The 14,763-nt window shown below is 43.7% G+C and overlaps 1 protein-coding gene across 1 annotated transcript in view; it reads left to right on the top strand.

The window, feature by feature from the left end:
• Nucleotides 1-14,763, top strand: part of LOC126266799 (follistatin-related protein 5-like) — a 719,134-nt gene that overhangs the window by 340,350 nt on the left and 364,021 nt on the right. The gene's annotated exons all lie outside the window — the stretch shown is intronic.

Raw genomic sequence — 14,763 nt, 5'->3', positions numbered from 1 at the left:
TCTCCCCATCGCCCTTAGGTCATTAACTACAATAATACATTTAATTCAAAGTGAAATATAGCGTAATCTTCGAATACGAAATGTGTTTGAACTGTAGGGACTAAGGGGGAAAATATTCTCTTTAATGACTGCATTCCTTAGATACTTTTTGATTCAGAATGTTAAATCTGTTCACTGCTTTTAATACTTTCCTTGAGAATTCCTATTTCAGGAGTATGCGTGCGGAACGATATGAAGTGGAATGATCATATACAATTAATTGTTGGTAAGGCGGGTGCCACGTTGAGATTAATTGGGAGAGTCCTTAGAAAATGTAGTCGATCAACAAAGGAGGTGGCTTACAAAACACTCGTTCGACCTATACTGAAGTATTGCTCGTCAGTGTGGGATCCGTACCAGATCGGGTTGACTGAGGAGATGGAGAAGATCCAAAGAAGAGCGGCGCGATCGTCACAGGGTTATTTGGTAACCGTGACAGCGTTACGGAGATGTTTATCAAACTCATGTGGCAGACTCTGCAAGAGAGGGGCTCTGTATCGCGGTGGAGCTTGCTCGCCAGGTTTCGAGAGGGTGCGTTTCTTGATGAGATATGGAATATATTGCTTCTCCCTACTTATTCCTCCCGAGGAGATCACGAATTAAAAATTAGAGAGATTCGAGCGCGCACGGAGGCTTTCCGGCAGTCGTTCTTCCAGCGAACCATACGCGACTGGAACCGGAAAGGGAGATAATGACAGTGGCACGTAAAATGCCCTCCGCCACACACCGTTGGGTGGCTTGCGGAGTATAAAGGTAGATGTAGATGTACTAACTATCCACCGATTACCGAGCGAGGTGGCGCAGTGGTTAGCACACTGGACTCGCATTCGGGAGGACGACGGTTCAATCCCACGTCCGGCCATCCTGATTTAGGTTTTACGTGATTTCCCTAAATCGCTACAGGCAAATGCCGGGTTGGTTACTCTGAAAAGGCACGGCCGACTTCCTTCCCCGTCCTTCCCTAATGCGATGAGACCGATAACCTCGCTGTTTGGTCTCTTCCCCCAAACAACCCCCCTCCCCTATCCACCGATTCTACATCGATCCACACGACCTACGAATTGCCGAAATACCTAGGACTCATAAGGTTCGATCTACACAATATCAACACATACACGTGGTCCAGTCACATTAATGTGACCACCGTATATGCAGTGCAGTAACCCTTCACAGACGGTAGGTGACAGCACTAGCAGTGGAGTGTATGTAAAGAATTTTGGAGGGATGCGGAAAGTAGAGAAATTGTAATTCAGAAATGAGCAATTTATCTGATGTCCAAAACGGCATGTACGTCTTACGGGCCAAGGTTGGAAGCATTTCCGAAACGGCTAACTTTGTAAACTGTTCGTGTGCCGCCGTGGTTCAAATGTACCGTGCATGGCAAAATCACGCTGTCCAAAACAGGCGCCGAGCCAGCAGCGGTGCACCACGGTCCATAAACGACAAGGGCGAACAGAGGTTGCGGATACGTTTACGGGCGAATAGACGTGCAACTGGTTCAAAAATGGCCCTGAGCACTATGGGACTTAACATATGAGGTCATCAGTCCCCTAGAACTTACAACTACGTAAACCTAACTATCCTAAGGACATCACACGCAACCACGCCCGAGGCAGGGTTCGAACCTGCGACCGTAGACGTCGCGCGGTTCCAGACTGAAGCGCCTATAGCCGCTCGGCCACAGCGGCCGGCAGACGTGGAACTTGCGGCGCGGCACGTTATTTTTTACCGCCCTGCCAATGTCCAGCAGTGTTCATTTGTCTAGCTAAAAGCTGTAGTAGAAAATACTGTCTATTGCAGGTCGCAACATGTACAGAATTGTCCGGTAAACGGGATGTGGCTAGTACTGAAATAAAATTTTTACGGTAAAGGTCACAGTTAATACTGCCAAGTCCGTACTAAGTGTCTACACAATGTAAAGTTCCCACACACACCCCAATCACACACGTAGCCAGTTTATGGTATTTACAATTGCTACCGAAGTTAATAGAGTTCACTAGATCGTTTAGCTATGAAAATGCTCGCTCAAATGTTGTGCACTCTGCTCTACACGTAATACCTGTTCCAATCTTAGACCGCACAACACGCGACGCGGTTTTAACTAACAGTCAAAAGCAATAATTTTGATAATCCGTCCGAAATTCCACACGACTTCCACTAAACCGTTCAAATAAATACGCTTTGTACTACTTCGCGAACTCGTAATTACCATTTTCCACGATTTTACAGTACTTTGGTCGGAGCTGCTTTCAATGAGATGTTACTAGTTCGAACCCTCAGCCCCCGACTTCTCTAGATCACACGAAAGGCTTTGTTCCTAGCATAGATTGGCGCGATCCTGCACTTTTCTGATTGGCTGATATCACAAACACCAAATGAGGTTACAGTATTATCCCGCGCTAACCCGCGCTTTACTTCAATCGCCAATCATAGTAAAACATTTCTTTCTATGGCAATTGCTAAATAAATATATTTAGAAAAGTATCAATTATAAAATTACTCCTTTCGAAATTACCGATTACTTTCTGTTCTACTCACGATTTATTAGTACCATAAATTGACTGAACATTTAATTATAGTAAATGCCCTGTATAGTTTAACTGGTACTTCGTGAGTAAAGAAAACAATTTTCATTTACTTCTGTTCTTCTTCACTCATACAACACTCACACTGCTAATTACTACACATATAAAACAATTATAATTATGCAAATACATTAAATATTAATCAAACATAACTTTACAACATTATTTTGACTACGACTGCTAGCACTGTCCATCTACTGCTGACCTCTGCCCCCCACTGCTACAACTACTTGCAGCTCTGTACCTCAGGTCCATGTCAGATGGTGACATCTGTCGATGACTCATGCCTATAACGATATCGTCCTAACAAGTGACAGGCGCCACGCCTCAGACTATGAGCAACTGACCACCCAGATGAATCAGCTGAACCAGTGTCTCCTCAACGACCATTTAGTTAACGTCACGCACCAATGATGACTACTGTTCATCGACGACGAAAGCTGGACTTTACACGCCAGTACCACAAGTGGACGTCCACCGAAGGGCGTCAGCTGCCCTTTTCTGCTGAAACACGTGTTATGCTCTACTGGATGTATTGCCGTTGTTACGCACAGCGTGAAGTGTCTGAAAGCAAACCTGGAGGGTGCATTATGGTATGGGGATTTTTTTCGTGGCATTCCATGGCTGATCTTGTTCTGGTAGGCAGGATGAATCCAACACAAGTGTGCATCCATCTTTGGTTATCACGTCCACCCATAAATGCATTTTGCTTTTCCTATCACGTTGACACCTAACAACAAGACAATGAACATGTCATGGAGTTCGCAGTGTTAGTGCGTGGTTTGAAGAGTAACCAAGAAACCTGGCACAGCTGGCCGAGGCACTGGAGTCCGCATTGATCCAGATTCCCTTCGGTGTCTTCCAGAATCTCACGGACTCTTTTTCTGCACGTCCCGCATCGGTCCGCTCTGGTTATTCAGGTTTTTAATAGGTGGTCACATTAATGTGACTGGACAGTGTACCTTTAGGAATAATTATAAAATACGTTCCTGAAGAAGTAGTGCACTTTTGCGCTATGCATTCCCTGCGATTTCTTTCGTAACAACCTCGGAGTAGTTAAATAAAGTGCACATGAATTCAAAATTACGTAATGAAGATTACTGACAATACCTAGGATATAGGAAAGAATCGTAGTTGCCATAACATCGACGGTGTAAGGTCTCGAACATGAGTCAAGAATATCTCATTTTCTTTTCTGGTCTGTTACCAGGTGTAGAAGTATGAAACCGGAATTTGGTTGCAATAATTACACATCGGTATTTTGAACTGATAAGTAATATTATATTCAAAATAATCTCCATTGGTATTTACTCCTATGCATTTCTCCTACCTCTCTGGCGGGCTATGAAAGCCACGAAAATAAAAAGTTGTTCTTTTGAAGCGAACTACTCAGCGATCTATTTTCGTACATTTTCATATAAACTGAAGCGTTGTTCAGAGAGAGCTTGTCCCAGTGATTCAGAGATGTTAATCGGACGGAGCCAATTCAGCAGAACAAGCCTAGTATTTCCCAACAGGTCACCTCGTTCGTTTCCCTGACGCGTTTTGCTGTGTGTGATGCGCGTTACTATGGACCAGTGTCATATTGTTTTGACTTTTTCCATATCCCGGTCGTTTTTTCACGCAATGCTCGATTTAACTCGACCATTTTCTGTCAGTGTTAACGGTTTAACCAGTTTTTAGAAGCTCATAATAGATGACACTCTTCTGATCCCATCAAACACAGAGCGTTGTCTTCTTTCCAGAGCGATTTGGTCTTGCAGTGGGTGTCGATGGTTGGTCTGGATTCACCCATGATTTACGACGCTTACGATTAGCAAAATATAACCACTTTTTATTACCTATAACTATTCTATGGAAAAACGACTTTCTTTTGTTTCCAGCGAGCAGCATTTCACAAATGGTCTTTCGATTTACAAGCTGTCCTTCATTCAGTTCATATGGAAAATATTTTCCCACTTTTTACACCTTTCCCAAAGCTTTCAACGTCACATGCAATTGTTCCGCAAGTTCCTGTTGAGTCTGAGTATAATATTCATCCAATAAAACCTGTATTTCGTTGTCTTCGAACTTTTCGGTGGTTTCCCGTTCTCGTCGTTTCTCACGTCGATTCTCACGTAAAAAATCACCACTTCTGAACTTTCTGAACGACTCGAAAAACTGTTTTCTCAAGAATATGCTCTTCGAAAGCTTCGACAAGCATTCGATGCAATTCTGCAGGTGCAGGATGCTTGGAACAACATTTATTGGCCATTATTTCACAAATTATATCCTAAACGGCAGGACATATGCCAACTTTTTTACATAAATTCTTTTTCGTCTTCTGGGTGAAGTGTCGCTAAGAATCATAATGCTTACGTCACACTAACACGACAGATGTCCCGCACTTAACTCCTCTGGGAGGCATAATGTACGTTGTCTATCGCGGTATTCCAACAACTCTAGAGAACATGGAGGAACGTATCGCGCTTGGATGTAACTTAGTACTTGAGGCAGCACTGGAAATAGTGATGAATTCTTTCATCTAATGTATGGACAAGCTTATCACCGTCCATGGAGACTACTCTCAGCACTGTTGACTCTTTTGTCCACGTAGGATTACAATACTAGAAATGGTATTAAAAATAACTATTTCTGTTTCTTATTAACCCGAATGTTATCTTTATCTCAGTATGTGATATATCTTTGAACAAGTCCTGAGGAGAGGAAGTGGATTATTGAATAAAAAATACAGTGTTCTTCAAAACAGACATGCTACTGTTCATATCTTCGTAATGAGTAATGATAGAAATAGACAATCATGATGGGTAATGGAACTCGACGATAGACAATACGGGCTTGATAATTTTTTATGGTGGTTCTGCACAAAAGCTATACAGGGTGGTCAAAGCTATGGGGTGCACATCTAGGCAGTATGTTAATGGAAGAGATAGAATTTTCCTGGCTGCATAATCGAGGTAAGCAAAGATTTAATTGAAGATAGATATTAGAAAACATAGATGCATATAGCAGCTTATACGGTATTACATTCGTCTAGAGGAGAAATTTATCTAGTAATGCCGGCCGAAGTGGCCGTGCTGTTCTAGGCGCTGCAGTCTGGAACTGCGAGACCGCCACGGTCGCAGGTTCGAATTCTGCCTCCGGCATGGGTGTGTGTGATGTCCTTAGGTTAGTTAGGTTTAACTAGTTCTAAGTTCAAGGGGACTAATGAGCTCAGAAGTTGAGTCCCATAGTGCTCAGAGCAATTTGAACCAATTTATCTAGTAATGGATGTCTGCTGGCTGATAATAATGATCTTTATGATGACTTATCCATATGAAAAAGAGCTTTCACATTTTGTCAAATTGTTAGGACTATTTGTTACAAACGTTTGTTAGGTCGTACTGTTTCTAGTTTAGTGCCTTTTGTACTTCCTTTTCGTCTCACAAGTTTAATGATTGTCTCCTGCAGAATGAAGTAACTGTTGCGAAGGCACGAACTTCTGTGTCTGAAACATTTTACAGTGTATCATTGTGCATAAGATGTTAAACAGAGTTATATCGAGTGGACAGCACGTGATGCGTTTTAGAGAAACGAAGGAGTACGAAACCTAGCTACCTGAAGGGAAAAAGATAGAAGTGAGTATCGGTAATGTTCATGAATCTTCTGGTAGCTGTGCGCGAATACCTCTCTCCTGTTTCCCGTTAAACATATGAATATTTCTCCTTTCTTCTGAAATCAAACTGAATTTTTCGAAGGCGAACGCCACTCCAAAACTATGTGTTCAGATATTCACTACGAAACTGGACGATAAAACGTTTAAAACTGTTAATTTTTCGATATTTCACTGGACAAATAACGCGTGAATGTCTTCATTCCTTGGGCAGGCATGTCAGTGAGACCATTTATAGACCTGCGGCAGTTTTCACTGAGGCTGACTGAGACGGTAGCGGCGAATCGATGTAATTGTGGGACAGGTAAAGGTAGTTTTAATACACGTGCCTACGGTTGCCCTTAGAGTGCTTTGAGATAAGCTCACGATGGCGTATTTAATTTCAAGTTTTCAAGGAATACGGGAGCTTCGAAGTCCTCAAGAGATTAAATATTAGAAATTGTGCGGCAGCACTCAGCACCCGCGCAACTTCCACCGCAGGGCTGAGTGCGTAGGAGGCCTGCTCTCACCAAATTCTGCTCTCTTGGCGGTGTCTTGTCATAAGGTTTAGGAATTAAGGGAGCTGTGAGGTAGTATGCAGAACCGCCCACTTTTTAATTGCGGCTGTATACGGATACGTTTGATAACTAAATTGGAAAAACGAAATACCGCAAAACTGGCAGCGTGATGTTCGGTCCAGTTACTTTGTAAACGGTGCCAATCGGTCGAGTGTTTCTTCTATAATTGTCATTCAAGTGCCAAGTTGCTTTTGAAGAGACTGTACTTCATGAAGGGAAATGTGTAAGTGACTCAGCTCAAATGGTTCAAATGGCTCTGAGCACTATGGGACTTAACATCTGAGGTCATCAGTACCCTAGACTTAGAACTACTTAAACCTAACTAACCTAACGACATCACAGACATCCATTCCCGAGACAGAATTTGAACCTGCGACCGTAGCGATCGCGCGGTTCCGGACTGAAGCGCCTAGAACCACTCGGCTACCGCGGCATCAGCACCAACAGACATCGTCAGCACCAACAACACAGTGCCAGTAGCGTGATGGCTGCACACAATATAAGCTTTCTAAATAATAAAAAACGTTATTTATTGAGAATTAAACATGGGTTTCCTACATTAAACTACGTGGGTCTGCGCTGCAACCTGAACAATACAAGCGGTGTAATTATTTGTACAGTGCTCAGGTATCCGACCGGGTAGCGTCGTCATTTCTCCACAATATTTCGGCAGACGTAGACGATATCATCTTCAGGTGGTTCCTGACGAATGCTGTGCTGTTCCTCTCGGCTCTCTATATGTACTAGCCGTTTATACTATCTTGGAAAATGGATCATAAGATGAACATTAACAAACGTGAAACAAGGATACCGTAATGTAAACGAATTGAGGTTAGAGAATGAGACGCTCGGAGGGATGTGTGTGTGTGTGTGTGTGTGTGTGTGTGTGTGTGTGTGTGTGTGTGTGTGTGTGTGTGTGTGGATGGGGGTTGAAGGGACTACATTGAGAGTCCGGGGCATCAGTACAGTAAGCAGGTTCAAATGGATAAAACTTGCAGTAGTTACCGAGAGATGAAGAGGATTGTTAAGTTGAGTAACTTGGAGAGCTGTATCAAAGTAGTCTTCGGACGGAAAAGTGCAAAAAGAACATCTGGATATATATCACCTAATTTCACTTTGTAGTGTTGTAGTATTATCATATCTTGAAAGGAGGGAGAGGTGCTTGCTTTTTAACAGTTCGTCTAGGATGTATTTAGGATTGGGAAGAAACTCACCGTATCCTTTCCTGAACAACTATCACGACATTTTCCAAAATTTATTGAAGAAGAATGTAATATTAAATGCCCGGCAAACATATAATCTTCGTTACTTTCGAATGTAACAGAAAAACGTGCGTATGTGAAGACATTGCTGTTCATTGGTATAATACGATACAGCAGCAAAAGCGACCGGGTTACATTTATCGCCATATTAACTGAGGAAATAACGTGAAAATATCCAGGACAATGGCACTTCGGTGCTAGTTTCGGTACTTTAAAGCGCATGGAGTTAAAAATAGTGCAGGCGACACAGGGAGAACTGAATTTAAAAAAAAAAAAAAAAAAAACGGCTGATACAGGCGGATTATAACAGTCAAACGAAACACGTGGAAAAAAAGTAAACTCTTCAGTATTTCAACAGTAATCGTCATAACTGTGAATACATCTATACCACTGTGAGATAAGATGGTCAGTGCCTTCGAAGACTAATGTTTGCTGTTCCGTACGGAACCATGATTGTACCCAGGCGTGCACTGGTTCAGCTTATCGACGGCCACGAAAGCCTTTCTTCAGTGCTCCAAGGTATGGAAATCGCATGGGGAGAACCGGGACTGTGTGAAGGATGTGTAAGGGCTCCCCAGCGAAACTATTGCAGTATACTCCAAATACTTGGAAAACCTTGGCAGCAAGTGGACATGCATTTTGTCGGCAGGTAGTTTCGACTACGCAGACTTAAGTTTCACTACAGAAAAAGTTTACTTATTTTTTTCCGTTCTTCACGTTTTCACCTGCATCCTTCTCATAGTAGAATGAAGAGAAGGTACAGTGATTTTAGGGCGCGCATTTGAAAGGAGTGGAGTCCAAATCTCTATTCGGGCATCCACGTTGAAATATTTCCTACATACACTCCTGGAAATTGAAATAAGAACACCGTGAATTCATTGTCCCAGGAAGGGGAAACATTATTGACACATTCCTGGGGCCAGACACATCACATGATCACACTGACAGAACCACAGGCACATAGACACAGGCAACAGAGCATGCACAATGTCGGCACTAGTACAGTGTATATCCACCTTTCGCAGCAATGCAGGCTGCTATTCTCCCATGGAGACGACCGTAGAGATGCTGGATGTAGTCCTGTGGAACGGCTTCCCATGCCATTTCCACCTGGCGCCTCAGTTGGACCAGCGTTCGTGCTGGACGTGCAGACCGCGTGAGACGACGCTTCATCCAGTCCCAAACATGCTCAATGGGGGACAGATCCGGAGATCTTGCTGGCCAGGGTAGTTGACTTACACCTTCTAGAGCACGTTGGGTGGCACGGGATACATGCGGACGTGCTTGTCCTGTTGGAACAGCAAGTTCCCTTGTCGGTCTAGGAATGGTAGAACGATGGGTTCGATGACGGTTTGGATGTACCGTGCACTATTCAGTGTCCCCTCGACGATCACCAGAGGTGTACGGCCAGTGTAGGAGATCGCTCCCCACACCATGATGCCGGGTGTTGGCCCTGTGTGCCTCGGTCGTATGCAGTCCCGATTGTGGCGCTCACCTGCACGGCGCCAAACACGCATACGACCATCATTGGCACCAAGGCAGAAGCGACTCTCATCGCTGAAGACGACACGTCTCCATTCGTCCCTCCATTCACGCCTGTCGCGACACCACTGGAGGCGGGCTGCACGATGTTGGGGCGTGAGCGGAAGACGGCCTAACGGTGTGTGGGACCGTAGCCCAGCTTCATGGAGACGGTTGCGAATGGTCCTCGCCGATACCCCAGGAGCAACAGTGTCCCTAATTTGCTGGCAGGTGGCGGTGCGGTCCCCTACGGCACTGCGTAGGATCCTATGGTCTTGGCGTTCATCCGTGCGTCGCTGCGGTCCGGTCCCAGGTCGACGGGCACGTGCACCTTCCGCCGGCCACTGGCGACAACATCGATGTACTGTGGAGACCTCACACCCCACGTGTAGAGCAATTCGGCGGTACGTCCACCCAGCCTCCCGCATGCCCACTATACGCCCTCGCTCAAAGTCCGTCAACTGCACATACGGTTCACGTCCTCGCTGTCGCGGCATGCGACCAGTGTTAAAGACTGCGATGGAGCTCCGTATGCCACGGCAAACTGGCTGACACTGACGGCGGCGGTGCACAAATGCTGCGCAGCTAGCGCCATTGGACGGCCATCAGCGCCGTTCCTGGTGTGTCCGCTGTGCCGTGCGTGTGATCATTGCTTGTACAGCCCTCTCGCAGTGTCCGGAGCAAGTATGGTGGGTCTGACACACCGGTGTCAATGTGTTCTTTTTTCCATTTCCAGGAGTGTAGTATCCATATATACTTCAACTGTACTTAGGTTTATGTCTTGACTTCCTTATTGCTTGTTGGTGAGCTGGAAAGCAACAGTGACAGTCACCTCAAATTTTCACAGATGATGCAGCTATTTGCAACAAGGTATTGACTGAAAAGTCTTCACATATGTTCAGATTTAGAGAAGACAAAATTGGTACGAAGGTTGTTATCCTGCTTAAGGTGTACAGTTATTTAGAACTATGTACATCACGAAATTGTGGTGATACGAAGTCTAACAGTGAAATACACTCAGTCGTAGGTAAAGCAGGCGGGAAGCTTCGATATATTGCTTATAAAACACTCGTTGTACCCATCATAGAACGTTAGTCGAACGCGGGCCATTCATATCAAATAGGACCAGCAGGTGGATATTTAGTCTACAGAAAGAAGATAAGCAACAACTGTTTTCGATCCTTAGTAGAGTGTCACGGATATGCTGAAAAACAGAACTGACAGATTCTGTAAGACGCGACGCCAAGTATTCCCCGAAAACCTACGCAGGACGTTTCGAAAACCTGTCCAAGGGATAGAAAATACTGTTCTAATAATTGCGCCCATAAAATCTTTTAAGTACACTTGAAAGACATTAGTCAGGAAGAATCAATACGCAAAGAAGTGAGATACGGAAGTTCTAAGGAATGACGAGATGCGTTTGAAGTTCTCTAACGCTATAGATACAGCAATAAGGAATAGCGCAGTAGGCAGCACAGTTGAAGAGGAATGGACATCTCTAAAAAGGGCCATCACAGAAGTTGCGGAGGAAAACATAGGTACAAAGAAGGTAGCTGCGAAGAAACTATGGGTAACAGAAGAAATACTTCAGTTGATTGATGAAAGGAGGAAGTACAAACATGTTCCGGGAAAATCAGGAATACAGAAATACAAGTCGCTGAGGAATGAAATAAATAGGAAGTGCAGGGAAGCTAAGACGAAATGGCTGCAGGAAAAATGTGAAGACGTCGAAAAAGATATTATTGTCGGAAGGACAGACTCAGCACACAGGAAAGTCAAAATAACCTTTGGTGACATTAAAATCAACGGTGGTAACATTAAGAGTGCAACGGGAATTTCACTGTTAAATGCAGAGGAGAAAGCAGATAGGTGGAAAGAATACATTGAAATCCTCTATGAGGGTGAAGATTTGTCTGATGTGATAGAAGAAGAAACAAGAGTCGTTTTAGAAGAGATAGGGGATCCAGTATTAGAATCGGAATTTAAAAGAGCTTTGGAGGACTTACGGTCAAATAAGGCAGAAGGGATAGATAACATTCCATCAGAATTTCTAAAATCATTAGAGGAAGTGGCAACAAAACGACTATTCACGTTGGTGTGTAGAATGTATGAGTCTGGCGACATACCATCTGACCTCCGGAAAAGCGTCATCCACACAATTCCGAAGACGGCAAGAGCTGACAAGTGCGAGAATTATCGCACAATCAGCTTAACAGCTCATGCATCGAAGCTGCTTACAAGAATAATATACAGAAGAATGGAAAAGAAAAGTGAGAATGCGCTAGGTGACGATCAGTTTAGCTTTAGGAAAAGGCACGAGAGAGGCAATTCTGACGTTACGGCTAATAATGGAAGCAAGGATAAAGAAAAATCAAGACACGTTCATAGGATTTGTCAACCTGGAAAAAGCGTTCGACAATATAAAATGGTGCAAGCTTTTCGAGATTCTGAAAAAAGGAGGGGTAAGCTATAGGGAGAGACGGGTCATATACAATATGTACAACAACCAAGAGGGAGTAATAAGAGTGGACGATGAAGAACGATGTGCTTGTATTAAGAAGAGTGTAAGACAAGGCTGTAGCCTTTCGCACCTACTCTTCAATCTGTACATCGAGGAAGCAATGATGGAAATAAAAGAAAGGTTCAGGAGTGGAATTAAAATACAAGGTGAAAAGATATCAATGATACGATTCGCTGATGACATTGCTATCCTGAGTGAAAGTGAAGAAGAATTAAATGATCTGCTGAACGGAATGAACAGTCTAATGTGTACACAGTATGGTTTGAGAGTAAATCGGAGAAAGACGAAGGTAATGAGAAGTAGTAGAAAAGAGAACAGCGAGAAACTTAACATCAGGATTGATGGTCACGAAGTTAATGAAGGTAAGGAATTCTGCTATCTAGGCAGTAAAATAAACAAAGACGGACGGAGCAAGGAGGACGTCAAAAGCAGACTCGCTATGGCAAAAACGGCATTTCTGGCCAAGAGAAGTCTACTAATATCAAATATGGGCCTTAATTTGAGGAAGAAATTTCTGAGGATGTACGTCTGGAGTACAGCATTGTATGGTAGTGAAATATGGACTGTGGGAAAACCGGAACAGAAGAGAATCGAAGCATTTGAGATGTGGTGCTATCGATGAATGTTAAATATTAGGTGGACTGATAAGGTAAGGAATGAGGAGATGCTACACAGAATCAGAGAGGAAAGAAATATGTGGAAAACACTGATAAGGAGAAGGGACAGGATGATGGGACATCTGCTAAGACATGAGGGAATTACTTCCATGGTACTAGAGGGAGCTGTAGAGGGCAAAAACTGTGGAGGAAGGCAGAGATTGGAATACGTCAAGCAAATAATTGAGGACGTAGGTTGCAAGTGCTACTCTGAGATGAAGAGGTTAGCACAGGAAAGGAATTCGTGGCGGAACGCATCAAACCAGTCAGAAGACTGACTCCCAAAAAAAGACACAGGACTAGGATCTGGAATGGAATCTACCAGTGAAAACCAGTTTACCCAAAAAAGACTATCTTATCTGACTCGCAGTCAGTGCTGCTGTTTACGAGAAACAATGAGATTTACGCAAATTTATTGCCATTAAGTTGAACACAAATTCACAAAATTTAGAATCCGTAGGCATTCAAAGACTACTACAAGTGCATTAGCGCAATCTGTTTACAATAACCAGCTAGGTTTTGTAACTGGTAGTCTTTATGTGAGCATCACCTAGTAAGATGATTGGTTTTTTCCAGGACATTAAATTGGCCGAGTACGTCTCTTCCAACACGTTGGAGGATTGAAGCATTGAACACGTGGGTCTCCAGTTGACAGAAGTCAGACTAGGATGTCTGGCTTCACATACACCACAAAAACATTGCAGTGCCTCCATCGAAGCTCCTGAATCAGAGTTGCTAACAGCTTTGTGCCTTTCTTGATCTCGACTTTGGTACCCCGCCACATATTGATTTGTTAACGCAATAGACTCGTATTCAGAAGAACTGCTCTTCAGATTCCCGTTAGTCCATCCGACTGAGTGTTTGTAGTCGTTCCTTGAAGAAAAAATACGGAGATCATTAGCTTGTCAAGGAAACTGCTGATTTCGTATTCCATTCTTGTCCAATGCAAGCTTATGCTCCATCTCAGATGACATCGTTGGCGACGGAGCGTTAAACCTCCTTCTAATTCGACGTGAGCTAAACTCTAAACCGCCCTCTTTAATTTTCCGCAAGACAGAGAAGAGTATATATGTTTACATCATGTCTCTTCTTTGACTTTAAAGACGAGAACCTCAAAGCGTGTTGGAATGGAACACATACATTCGCACGCCTAATTTATGAAATGTAAAATTAAAAGAAAATATTTTGGGCCGTTACAACATGTAACAGTCTGTCATCGTGTGTGTGTGTGTGTGTGTGTGTGTGTGAGAAAGAACACGTACGAGTTTTGGGGTGGCGTAATTACTCTGCCGCTTGATGTAATTAATGGATGTTGTGTTTTTACTTTTTTCACTTTTTCAAGCATCAGACGACAGGCGAAAATTGCAGTAATTTTACGGGCGTTATCCCCATTAACTGAATTTTGTTCTCCTGCAACGTGCCGGAGTAGAGCGGCAGCGGCCGTGCGTACATTCTGCAGGCCTCTCAACGAAGGAATTAAACAGCGGCTATTAACTACGGCTGACGTCACTTAACGTCATACGTGCGCACCAGGTGCGGGTAATTTAGATTGCGTGGGTGAGGCGGCGTGACGCCATTTCATAAGTCTGGACAGTAGCGCAGCACGAACAGTGCGTCCGTTAGCTCAGAGAGGAATGTTGGGCTAGTGGACTACCGTAAAAACTAATGTCGGTGTGCTTCAGTTTGACGAGACGAATGATCGAACCGGCATGTTTGGTGATTTCCGATATTGCTGAACCAGTCTCCTTTGTAATAAAACGGAGAACTGGTGACGGTATTTCCACATTTAGTTTTAAGGGCATTACTCTTAAAATCGTTATTATCTTTGTTTCCTTTTTGAGAGCAGTCTAAATTTTTAAAGAAAGGATTTTCACTCTGTAGCACAGAACCGCTTGAAATTTCCTGATAGCATAGATTAAAACTGTGTGCCGACTGGGACACGAACCCGATGCCTTTGCCTTTCGTGTGCC

Source organism: Schistocerca gregaria, chromosome 1 (assembly GCF_023897955.1).
Source record: "Schistocerca gregaria isolate iqSchGreg1 chromosome 1, iqSchGreg1.2, whole genome shotgun sequence".
NCBI classification, from domain to species: domain Eukaryota; kingdom Metazoa; phylum Arthropoda; class Insecta; order Orthoptera; family Acrididae; genus Schistocerca; species Schistocerca gregaria.
This window is presented reverse-complemented; position numbering and strand designations above follow the sequence as displayed.